General features: G+C 37.1%; 1 protein-coding gene across 5 annotated transcripts in view; it reads left to right on the top strand.

The window, feature by feature from the left end:
* The window catches only part of LOC140664577 (zwei Ig domain protein zig-8), a 123,248-nt gene that overhangs the window by 56,326 nt on the left and 53,255 nt on the right, over positions 1 to 13,667 (top strand). The window lies entirely within an intron of this gene.

Genomic DNA, 13,667 nt, shown 5'->3' with positions numbered 1-13,667 from the left:
CGTTAGGATCGTCCTCTTCGCGGCATAATGGTGATCTCGATGCTATAACGATGTTCTCATGACGCCCGCGTTCCACGCCACTTAATTGCAGTCCCGTCTCTTATTCATATCTTCTATCTCTGTCTCTCTCTCTCTCTCTCTCTCTCTCTCTCTCTCTCTCTCTCTCTCTCTCTCTTTCTTCTTATTCATATATATAATTTTCTCTTTTTCTCTCTTGATAATATACAGCTAGCTTTTGACATACATATGAGTTGCACGATCTCATATGACTATGCATTTTGAATAAAACAAGGATAAGAGAAATATGTAAAATTATAATAGGGTAAACTAGGGTATGATAGCCATACGGAATAGATGGCCATAGGCTGTAATTTTTCTAATAATCGCTATATAATACGCTTTCTTAGTCATTAATTGATATTTACAATATCGATTATCTATAATAATGGTTAAAAAAAGAGCACTATGTAGCGATTATTAGAAAATATACAGCCTATGACCATCATAGCCTAGTTTACCCTATTATCATAATAACATCGTCTTTTTTTAATCGCAGTGCATAAAAATATTTAGCTTTAATGGGTATATCGTGTTCTAAAGCAGTAATCTCATTAGCATCTATCATCAATGCATAATTGGCATGCGCTAACGGATAATTCGCGACTGACCTAGCCAGCTACCAATGATTGATTGATAGCCGGCAATATCGCAGTTGTCAGTTATATTTGATTAATGACAGACGTAAGACTGATAGACATTTTGAAGATCAAATTCAGCTTTCATCTAGGACGTTTGACGGTATCTCTATAGGTCAGTTCTAGCTCCGTGTTGAGCGAGTAGTTGAGCAAATAGTTCCGTCGAGATTAATGAGACCGGCGCGCGTTGAAAAGAGAACTTGGAACATTTGGAGTTTCAGAATTTATATATTCGAACGCGAGCGATTATAATTATGCGCATAGGATAACTGTGAATTAATCACGGTACCACGAGAGTGAGTGACGTATTTCACCAAGTATTTTACGATAACGAAGCACTTCAAAAATGCTGGTAGAAAATATCATTTCGAGAATACGATCTTTTTCGTCGGAGAAAATAGTTAAGTCTCGTATCCTTATTGGTCGACACGCGCGATATTTTTTTTAACTTTTCTTTCCTCACATTTTTTTTCAAGTTAAATTTACTTATATCTATGCAAGAGACGGTGGATGCAATTACTGATATATGCATATTTAGTATGAGATGTATCAAGATATATCACGTCTTGATGTTTCGTACTTTTAAAACGTAATTTAAAACTTGTATTATTTTTATACAACTTTTTTTATAAATTTCTTTATATAATATCGATTTAACGAATACAGATATTCAGGTTTGTTAAACTGCATTATATGGGAAAAAAAACATAATGATATAAGAAAGTTAAAAGGAAAAAATGAAAGAGAATAAATGAGGAGAAGGGAGAGAGAAGAAAGTAGCGCGAGAAATAAAATCAATAAGTATGCAGATATCGAAATATTTTTCAGTCACCGTAGCTGCAATAGAGGGTTATGAAATATCTGACCGAAATACCAGAGAGAGAGAGAGAGAGAGAGAGAGAGGTACAGGGTTGGGATAAATTCCATGTTCTGTGAAATAAACGGAATATTTCGTGGATCCAAATGATGGAACGAACGGTCGTGGTATATTATTCTCCTACATATCATTCGACTTTTGTTTTAAAAACTTGTAAAGTCCGTTGGAGCGTATCATTTTTCCATAACCCTTCGAATGTCGATACAGCTAGTGAAAAGATCTTTCTTATACATTAAGGATTTCAAGCAGGAAGATACGCGATCAGTTGGAACAGCTTGATCGTGATTTTATATTTTTCGGCTTTCTTTGCTAATATGATTTTCTGATGAGTTTAATTATGCGCGCACAGTATTTATATATATATTTATATATATATATATATATATATATATATATATATATATATATTTAATTCCAGGTATTTAATTTTATATTCTATTATTTACGTCATATTATTTATGTCATAAAATTTGGTGACATTTGTTCCAAATTATACGTATAGCATACATATCGCAGGTCTGTTTGAATTTATTCTTTTATTTTTGAACAAACGTTAAAAAACCCGCGAGTAATGATTTCTTTTGAGAATATGCCGATGTGTTCTTTAACGTCGAGAATTGCCAAGTTTTACCTTATTTTCCCGACCTTTTCTCACATCGTCTGGTCGTTATTCGCCGTTTGCTCTTATCGCACGTTAAAGATTTCTATAATGATCTGTAAAAGTTGCAACAGACAGTGCTGCATCATTTATTATCATGACTTTACGTTTCTTTCATTCTTATCCTTCCATTAATCAAGAAACTGTCGCTCTTTTTCTATGAGCTGTTTATGTTATCGTGCGTGAACGCCAAAATGACAACTTTCGTTGTTCATTTCTATAGTCTTTGAACGTCGTTAAGCATCGGCGAGCGGACCGTTTACCGTAAAAATAAAGTTGCATTGCAGAACTTGAGAAATAATTTTTGGTCAGCGGCAACTGCCTCAGGGGCTTTATTTCTGGCAACCGTTCAAATAGTTAGGAACTTAAATTCCGCGCGCGACGGCGGCTTTTTCGAGAGTTTAAACTGCTTGTGCCAGCGCCGCGGTCTCTCGTTTCACCACCATCGGTCCATATCCATAGAGCTTTGGCATCGTGAATTTTACGAGCCACGTTCTAATCGGGTTTCCATAATGGCCCGTCGATTGATGTCGCGGTTTTGTATAAAAAGAATTTGGGATTAGCGCGAAGGCGAATTTCTTCTCATCGTTATTCCAAATAATGCATATATGCAGAATAATAATCTTTTGAAAGCGTCTCTTAAAATAAAACGCTCTTAAAAAAAAAAAAAAAAAAAAAAAACTTTCAGTTTTTCTCTTCTTCTCTTTGATGCTATTATTTAATCGATCGTCGAAAAAGCGGCCGAATATTCCGCATCGTTCTCTTGTGAAGGCCGCGATTTGATATTCAGTTAATATTCAAGAACGGGGGGGATATTTTCGATCCTGATGTGGCTTAGGAATGTTGAAATTTTCACGTGAGGATGCGATATATATTGCGCACGATTCTACACCAAGCTCACTGAGAGAAGAATATTCAAGCGATTCTCCGATCGAGGACAAAGTATCGATAAAATTTTGTACTTTGGATGCGCAACGTGTGTGACGAGATTTTTCCGAAAAGAGAGGGGGATTGGTCTTTCTACGAAGGAAGGAACGATCACATCCGCAGACAAACCGTTTCGTTCAGTTATAAAGCCGAGATCTGGGGAACATAGGAATTCTAACGACGGCTTATGCAATCCCAGACGGAGGGGAAGAGAAGGAAATGTGTACTCTCCAACTCGGTCTCGCCATCCGAGCTTTTCTTCCCTTCTCGCGTTTCTTTCCTCTTCTTCCGTCTCTTTCCTCTGCTGCCGTCTCAGTTGGTCGGAATAAATCAGGACTTGCCAATACCGGGCGCTGTGAAGTCTTATTACACAGTCTCAACCGATTCGTAGGCAACCCGTCACGCTTATTTATAAAGAGAAGTTTACTTCCTCAACAGTCGATTATTCTCTTTCTTCCCTCGAGATGCCTTTCTTCGCTTCTTTCTCTCTCTCTCTCTCTCTCTCTCTCTCTCTCTCTCTCTCTCGCGTTCTCATTACCCGAAAGTATATCCAAAATATTGGAATTCTTATCAGATCGAAAAGTGCTGATTACACTTCAGTTGAGGTTGAAACTTTGGTATTTCATCATTCCTCTTAATTCGCAATATGTTTCGCGAAACACGAATTATTCCATAGTCTGAAGCGAATGTTTAAAACTGACGTAGCAAGCTTGATCGCTACGTCGTTAGGTTACGAGTAAAACTATATTAAAGCTGCTAAACGAATGGTGGATAACAATCGCGTGCAGATATGTATTAATGTTAGAATTATTATTATATATAATATCGATTTTAGTATTACATATATTATATATATATATACGTTATTCGCGTGTGAAGTTTGAATAGTGAATGTGATCGATCATGCAGCAATCACACCATCTCAGAGCTCTTATCGCTGGGAAATAGCTTGGCTGCGTTTATAGTTTGTCGTATAGTAATATTGCCGACGACAAAAGAACACAAATTCCAACGTGTCGCTTTATCGTTCGCGTGAAATTACATCGACAAATTCCGACGCGGATCTCTCCCGGCGGGAAGCGGCAAGGGGGAAGGGGCGAGGGGGAAGGGGGAAGGGAAAAGAAGAGGACGGTAAACCGAGGACATTATCTTGATGAAACAATGAGATCCTCCTTCGCATCAAGCAGTGACGTTTTTCTTACCACTTCTTTCGTAATAGCGTTGTATTAGATTATGCTACGTAATGCTATATATAAAACGAGCCTTTCCGTTATCCTTCGCGTTATCAGGCGGGATAAATTTTAAAACATGCCTCGGTCGATCGCGAAACAAAATTAGCCCGCTTAAACATCTGACGCACAATTTTCGCAGAGAGGGAAGTTTGGATCAAATAAATAGCGTTCTCTAATTGTTTTAATCGCGTTTGTTACCCCGATAATTTCGCACGCGCACGCTTCATCTTCGCTAATAGCCGTTATCATTCTCTGTCTCTTATCGTATTTCATGTTAAGGATTCTTATCGAATCGCGAAAGGTGCTCGCACCAAGCGGCATTATTAACGCGAACGTCCATTAAAATGGCAAATGTTGCAGCTAAGCACGCGAGCTTGCGATTTTCCGTAGAAATTTTGTTCGACTTGCGCTGTAATTCTCCGTGGAACGGTTATAGGTGCATCAGCGTTCCGGAAGAAACAGAAATGCGAGAACATTGGAAAGGACGTGGCGCGACGACGGTCCTGAGTCCTGACGAGTTCAAGGAGTTTTTGTGTCGCTGTAATTTTATCAGAGTACCTTTTCGGTTGACGAGCATTTCATGCTGGATTTCTGTGCGTAAAAATTTCTTGCTTTCACAAAATCTTTATATATATATAAATAAAATTTATATGTGTGTATCTTTTTACATAAATAATGCTATTAAAGTGTCGCAATATAAAGCCTTGAATGAAACGAATGTGTATCTAATAGATAAAAATAAAGTTTGCACACGTACTCGTATGTATGCTTCACGCTCGATTTGCGTGTATTTACATTCAGCGCAAAAAAATAAACTCTGAAATTTTCTCTCTTCTGGAAAAATTGGTTAATATAACCGTTCATTTCGTGAGCGCATTGTCCGAGCAATATTCGAACGCGTACAATCGAGGTGGCAAATCACGGAAGATCGAGATTCGAAACGCATGGCTGGTCCTCGAGCTGCGTAATCTAGATGATAACGCGCAGATTAAATCCGACGCCGAAATACCAGGAGTTAATCGCATTCACGGGACACGCAGCGTCCCAGAAGCGTATAATTATCGCGCGCAAGCGTTTAACATCGAACTGGCTGCCTCGGAGGGATTCCTATAGCGGTAGCGAGAATCCTAATTTCTCAGGGGCAAACGTTAAAATACGTCCTAATTTGCTGACTCGTGGATACTGAAACGAGATTTCGTCTCCAGTTACTCCTCTCTCATCTTACATTATTATATCTTGAGCTTTGCGAAAACTTTTCGGTATGATAATATCGTACGATTATCTCTCAAAGAGATTCCAAACGGGAAGGAAGAATATTTTCTGCGAGACAATGTTTGATAAATTTCGAAATATAACGGGAATGGAGGGATAATCAGTTTGAGGGATTGTAAGGAACATGTCATATGCCATGCTATAAACCGTAATTATAACAGTTGAAATGCATTGATGTAACGACCACATTCACATCGGCGACAGCTTTGCGTGCGACCGCTATCATTTGATATCTCGTTAACGTTGTCGCACGTGGAGACGCTTGATCGCACCGCGCCAAATAACAACCATCCATTAGCGCGGCGCCGATTATGAGCACCGGTGTTGCTCGGTCCAGCAATGCGAATTATCAGTCATCTCTCGCGCTCTCTCTCCCCCCCTCTCTCTCTCTCTCTCTCTCTCCCTCAACATCCATTAATTAACAATAACAAGATGAACGGAATCGGATTTCACCCTAATATTATCGATGCATTACTTTGGGCTCGATTTAATCAAGGGCTTTTCTTGTACGGAACCATCTCTGTAATTATTATGACTAATAATTAATTTTCTTTATCGATTGCCGATCGACATTCTATAGCAATAAGTATGTAACGGTACATCGAATACGATAAAAGTAAGCTATTCACGTAATGAAAGCTATGTGGTGGGATGATTCTTCTGCTTTGTTGAAAAATTACAATTCTATTATGTATATTTCCGTTTCCGAGCTCGCTGTACGATGACTTGCATACATATGCATTGCGATGGATATCTCTATTTGCCTTAATTTGAAGAAAATTGAGGATTTGTAATGCAATAAGTGCAGGGGTTAGAGCGGTCCGAAAGCCGCACGAAGGTACTTTCTCGAATGCAAACAGCAACCGCAGGGGCACGACTCGGACTGAGAGTTCACCACGCATACGGTATATGTGGCTCCCGCGTATATTTGCCGTTAAACTGCAAAAGTTGCGTATGTAAATCGAGTCTCCTCTCGTGGCGATAGCCGTGTCGTACGAAACCAACGCGATTTCGTCGTTGCATCTGGTCCGTCGACTCTCCGGAATCTTCCATAAATAAATGCATGAGGGTACACAGTACACACACACACACACACACATATATATATATATATATATATATATATATATACATACATGTATACACATGTATACACATTTATATGTATATACAAAGCGTGAAAATGTGATTCATATATGTATATGTGTGTATGGATGTATTCATCGTAAGCTGATCGTCATTCGTTCGTCAATCGTTACGATCGTCTAGTACAGTCGTCGGACGCAAGTATATCCGTGTGATTTTTGAACTGTGCCACGACGATTACCCATCTTCCTGTTTCATATTCTATTTTTTCCGCACCACTAGGGACGCGCATGAATGTATATACATACCTACCTACATGCTTCGTGTTATTGCTTCGGATCACATATACATACGTATAGTACATATATGTAACGTATAGAGATTGTGTTATATATATTCAGACGTATGTATGTACATACATATATATATATTTTTTTTTTATATTTATAGTTTTTATAAAAGGATAGAATTGATCTATCTAGTATTTTAGTTTGATCTTTAATTGAACTTGTTAATAATGCGAGGAAAAAAAAATGTATATTTTCAATCATAAATGAAATCTGTTTTTATTAATCAAATGGATATCGTCAACCGGCTTGTCGCTCTATATTTGAAAAATGTATGAAAATGTCTCGTTTCTTTAAATATTCGTTGCTTGAAATATTTCATTTGAACATGCAGAAACAATCAGTATGCTTGCTACTGTACGAATGTACAGTATTCGCTTACATGAAACTACAATCGATTCTCACGGGAGATGTACTACACCGAGTGCATTGTTGATATTCTCCAAGGTATAAACGAAAACAATATGCAGAGAAACTGCGAAGAACAATAGTCGGGGAGAATAATCTACCGTGATCATTGGCGAGCTTGCGGAAATATGCCAGCTATTTATTATGAGAAAGATTGTGTTTCTCAATAATGAGAACAAGGATATACATTATACATAAGTATAAGTTATCGGGAGAAGATAAATTAAGACGTAAGGACTACAAGTACGCGATTAAATAGAAATGATCTCAGATTTGATGAAATCAATTTGTTGAAACATTTTTGAACTTAAATATCGATCGCGAGACTATTACACGTGTTAATTTAAGTGAATAATTGCGTAACGGTTAACAGACTTTCAAACTTTCTTACAATTTAACGAAATAAAATTGAAAGTTACAAGCATAAAAAGGTTAATACAGTTAAATTAAAAGTTAACGAACTTTCCACATTTAATATGAGTTTTAATTCTATTTAACTCTTATTAGCCACACCTGGTTGGCTTATAACAGGATAGTAGAAAAGGCAACTTTCTTTATTATGGGGCTACCTCAAAAGCAAGAGACGATTAATATTCTGAAACGACGATGCGCCGATGCGTAATTAGATGCGAACAATACGCGAAAAATTCACGATAATATGCGAAATGCAATTGGATAAGAAAGTTTGAAATTCGAATTTCTCTTCGGCGTATTATCGCCGATATCGAATACATCCGCTTTGTGCTCATGCACAGCGTGTAATATGAGTATCTCGTTACGGCACGTGTAAAACAAAAACAGACAAAAAAAATGTCCCAAAAAGAAAAAAAAAATTTGCGCATATGTCCGCGAAATGTTTTTCTAGTCGGCCATAGCAGCCTGCGAGTCCGGTGTATTATTGAAACGGCGACGTGCATTAGATCTTTTCACGGTGCAGCGACTTCAGGCAAAGCTTTTAGCTCGCTGGGCTGATTTACGAAATGGCAGAAGGCCCTTCTAACAACGCTCGTCTCGCGGTTGGCCGGCGGCGTTGTTCACGACCGATGCAGCAACGGGGCTGCTTGCCACTGCTACCTCGTTTTTCTCGGGTTTCGCTCCGGTAAATAACGTCGGAGTTGGTTTGGCCGCACCGGTGAGAAAAATTAATGCTCGCCGCGGGCCTAGTGGCTTTTGAAGCTTTTGTAGATGGTTAGTAATGACATTATACCGTGAACAGGCTGCGCAATATTATGCAGCTTGCCTGACGCTGGTAAAGTACGTCGGACGAAGTCTGATAATTAAAATTATAAACATATATTTTATATACATATGTTTTGCGAGCCGGGTTCGTTAATATGCAACATATGCATGTCAACATTATTGATATCGACATTCGATAGCGTGTTATTTTCTTGGCAAATAATTTATTTTTGATGCTTCTTTATTAAAATTTTGGAGTATAATTATGACACTGTGTTAATTACGTTATTAGCGGATGCATATATTTGATCAAGTAATGTTATGCACTCAATGCCTATTATTTATATATATATATATATATATACATATATATTGTATTATCTAATACGCTATATGAATGCTGTATGGATATTACATTTGCATTATTCATGTAGATTTATACATTTGATGTATGCAATTACACGATGGCTCTTTCTTTGATATTTTATTAATTTATTATGACGTGTATAAACCCTTAAAATCTTTCGTAAATCATTTTACGTATTAATATTTCTGCCAGAGTAAAGATGAAAGAATTATCAGATAATTCGATTAAATTCGAAAGTGAGAGAAACGAATGGATATGAAAAGGGAAGATCCATGTTGTACGTGACGTAGAAATTGATTACGGAACGATGCGCTTATCGTCAATTTTTAAGATTCATGTCTCGAAACTCTTAGAGTGGCGATTTGACATTTTTAGAACCTCAACGAGGAGAATTTGCGTATCGGCGTGCTTTGAGACGAAAGGGGGTTTTATAGACATTCGAGAGAGTAAACGAAAGGAAAACAGAAAAGGTAGAAAAGGTAGAAATGTAGGAGGAAAGGAGCGAATCGAATGCCGTTAGCACAGCCGTTCGAGAGGATAGAAGCGCTTCCTATTACCGAACTTTCAAAACGTCTTTGAGCAATATTGTCTTCGCGGTGTAAGATGGAATGCTATCCATTTCGCTTTCTACCTTCCTCGCAATTCCGGCCGTTTCGGCCTCGTCGTTGCACGCTACAACTCTTTCCATTCGCTCCTCGCTACGGCATCCAGTAGCCAAATAGATGAGATCGTTCCGGTGTAACGTCGCGCCTTAACTCTCTCTCTCTCTCTCTCTCTCTCTCTCTCTCTCTCTCTCTCTACTGACAAATTTTCTTGAGTCGCTAGAGACAGATTTTATAAGAAATTTCGTGTCAATTTTTTCTTAGTTTTTTACTTTCTTATGACAGGTCACCATTTATTAAAATATCTAGAACATTAAAAATTATTATGACATTATATATATATATATATATATATATATATATATATATATATATAACTCATAACATATATACAGAGTGTCTCGAAACTACTAAATGTCTTTTTAATAGCAGATTCTTTAATCAATTTGGAGAGGATTTTTTTCTGAGCGAAAATGTCGAGATACAATTTTCAAGTTATAAGCGATTGCAAAAAAAAAAGTTTTTGTTTACGAAAAACGAAGTTTTTTATAAACTAAACTTTGTAGAGTTGAAAGATTAACACAACAATTATCTTCTTCAGTTAATTTTTAACTGAAGTTTACTTTGATAAAATTTGAATTTAAGATTTAATTTAAGACTTGTTAGTTACAAAGATATATAATGGCAAAAATTGGAAGCTTGCAAAAAATGATGATCTTCCTCGATATTTTCGCTGAGGAAAAATCGTATCCAAATTGGTAAGAAAATCTTCTCTTAAAATGATATTCTGTAGTTTCGGCATACCCTGTATATATGTATATAGATAATTTTAGATAAAATTTTATTAAGACAAAATTCATTTAAATAAAAATAAACCAAGACATGAAAATCGGAAATTATATTCATGTTATACTTATACTTGAAAAGGATTTTAGTAAACATCGTGTGATTTGTGTTCAACACTCTGGAAAATATTACATTATCTACGTGTAAGCAAATAGAAGTAACCTGAAACGCGTCCACAAACGCAGCTTTATTCCAACAAAATTGAATTGCATCTATAAGGTATTTGCTTCGTGCTTAGTTTTATCCGTTAACATTTATATACGTTTCTACGTGATACGTACGAAAAATGTCTAGCAATATGCGTGGCCGTATAGAGAATAGAAAACCTTTTTCGGTGGATTTACCCCTCTTGAGATGAAACGGTCTATTCCAACTCAATCTTTATATTTCTTCTTACGACTTTTCCGATCTTTGCACAATTTCTTTTGCCATATATAACGCGAATGCGAGTTTAAATTTTTATATCTTCTGAAAAATATTGAACAACACCTTTAGTCGAAGGATTTATAATCAATGTTACTTGACGTATAACGGTGAGTTTTTTTTTTATTTTTTTTTTCCAACAACTGATCACAAAATTATCGAGAAATATAAATGGCCGTAAGTCGTTTCGTTTAACACGACACTAATCATCTTTTAGTACGTGATAAACGTTACTCTCTATTGAGATAAACGCGTCGTTTTCCGAATGAAATGCTGATCTTATCACGATCACGCGCGCTACAATGGAAACAAGAGTTAAATCGCTAAGGGCGGGAGCGTATTTTCGTTCCTCTCTTATTGGCTCAAACGGGGTTGTCCTCTTGGTTATCGAGGATTTATCTTCTGAATGTGTGCGAGCCATCGATTCCTCTTCCTTACCGTAGAGCGGGGTTAAATCGAGCATCCCTCGTGAGCGCTGTCACCCTTCTTCCTACCAAGCGCGACTTTTATTTTATCCCGAGGCATTTTTCTCGCGTCCACGTCCCGTGCGACGAGGATGAAAAACAGATCGTCTCAAGAGGTAATGGAGTCTACCAAGACGTGTCTCTTTGTCTCTCGGCTCGCAGGAATTACTTCGTATCGTTTCGCTTGTTATCGGCGAGACTCATGCATCGCGAATACAAATGTGATCATTACACGCGAGCAGCTATGTACATATTGCCGCTTGATTGTCGAAATCGATCATTCTTATTTATGAAAGGAAAAGAAACAAAAACAAAAAAATGACGGGAAGTATATTACATCGGCCTAGTATGTCAGATGTACGTGATGTAGCGTATACCGAATGCAACTCTCTGTATATATGCTAACTGTATATATATCTCGCTGGGCGATATATCGTATGAGGCAGCTGCGGGAATTACGACCCTTCGGGGGTTGATAATTCTGTCTGTTCGCGTGCGGAGTTCAGACGATGGATACTTCATTGCAGATCTGTACTGCATACCCTCTTGCGTACCTAACGGGTATGAGTGCAAGTGCCTCTGAAATTTATGTCCCTATTGGGAATGATCGTTTCTCTTGCATCGTTACGTTTGCAGCGCGCATTCGCACTCAAATGAGGAGCATTGACAGTCTTTGTGTAACCCACCTTATCTCATTTAGTCCATTCGTTCGCTTTCTATTGTTGCAAAAAGTGGCTTTAAGCATCTGCGAAGCAAACGTTGCATGTTGCTCGCAAAAGTTTTAGTTTACGATATAAACACGTAGCGACGCCACAGTGAATTATTTATCTTTGACGTTCGTAATGTCAATTGGATCATGAATGTCGTACGTGCAATTCCAATTTTACGTATTACTTAAATAGAAGCGCGTTTGCTTCGATCTCTCGAAGCATAGTCGGAATTGCTAATAAGCAATTTCTAAAGAATTCTGTCTGCAAGTGGAAGAGTTTCATTTTTTTTCCCCACGTCATTAATCTCATAAAGACTCTGTATTGCAGATTATGTAACAAATTATTCGTTTCATTAATAGATAAAATTGGAAAATATGCACAGTAAAACTGTGGAATAATTAATCGTTAAATTTTTCAAATGTTTCCACAATTTTAAAAAAATATAATGATAAGTGATTTATTGGATGAGATTTGCTTTATTAATATTATCCGTTTTCGATATATAAATTGTAATTAATATCGTTAATATCGTTAATATGTTATTATTGATAAAGGGATTTATTGTGATTTTGTTGGAGGCTTTAATACGAGCTTTAATTAGTGTCGCTATATAATATTTGTCGAAGTACCAATTACGTTTGAAGTTCTGATTAATATATTTATGATAAATATACACATACTTATTTTATTCTATCATCGACAAAATTCATTGTTTATAAGTGCTTTTCATAAACTTTGTTTGCAAACGCATTTAGACTACTCTAGCTTTAACAAGATAAATTTTGAAAACTAATCTGATTTATATTCGATATTTTTGTCTTTTCCTTCTCTCTCTCTCTCTCTCTCTCTCTCTCTCTCTCTCTCTCTCTCTCCTTTTCTCTTGTACATATATAAGACAAATATTAAATTCATCAAATATAATATGTGAAAGCAGAAAAATAAGTCATGGTGAAGCAATATATATATATATATATATAAAACAGCTCTAAAAAACACGGATAAAAAACATATCTTTGAATATCACGCAGCGAATCGTGCATTTCGAACGATAAGTTGACTTCAATTCGTAGTTCGCATTAGCAGTTCACCTCGTTGATGTACCCGACCGACTCTAGTGCACGGGCAGATGCATTTTCGTCGTGCCGACGTCGGTATGTTCGCCTGAGAGCGTCAAGAATAGAGCTCTGGAATTTAGATTAACGATCGTGCGTGACTTCAAAATTACCGGCGATCTCGTATCCGACGCTCTTCTCTATTTTTCTAACTTCTTCTCCCCTTGCCCTACAGTATTTTCCATTTCTTTTTTTGTATACCTTTCTTCGCGCGAGGAGGATGTCGAATAAGTCGCTCGACGTTATCCGCCTTATCGTGAAAATTAGGACCGTCGTTAACGAGCAGACGCAAAGCGGAAAAAATGCTGGTAACCAAGAATTCTGGAAATTTGTGTAACGCACACGATAATTGTACTATTATCAGCAGTATCTATGACTTCTCTCTGCATATTCTTTTTTTATTTATCTCTTTTATATTCTTTAAATTACGTGACTTGCATAAGATATGAGAAGGAGTATAAA

Source organism: Anoplolepis gracilipes, chromosome 4 (genome assembly GCF_047496725.1).
Source record: "Anoplolepis gracilipes chromosome 4, ASM4749672v1, whole genome shotgun sequence".
NCBI lineage: Eukaryota > Metazoa > Arthropoda > Insecta > Hymenoptera > Formicidae > Anoplolepis > Anoplolepis gracilipes.
The sequence above is the reverse complement of the archived record's forward strand: the minus strand, read 5'-3'. Positions and strand labels throughout refer to the sequence as shown.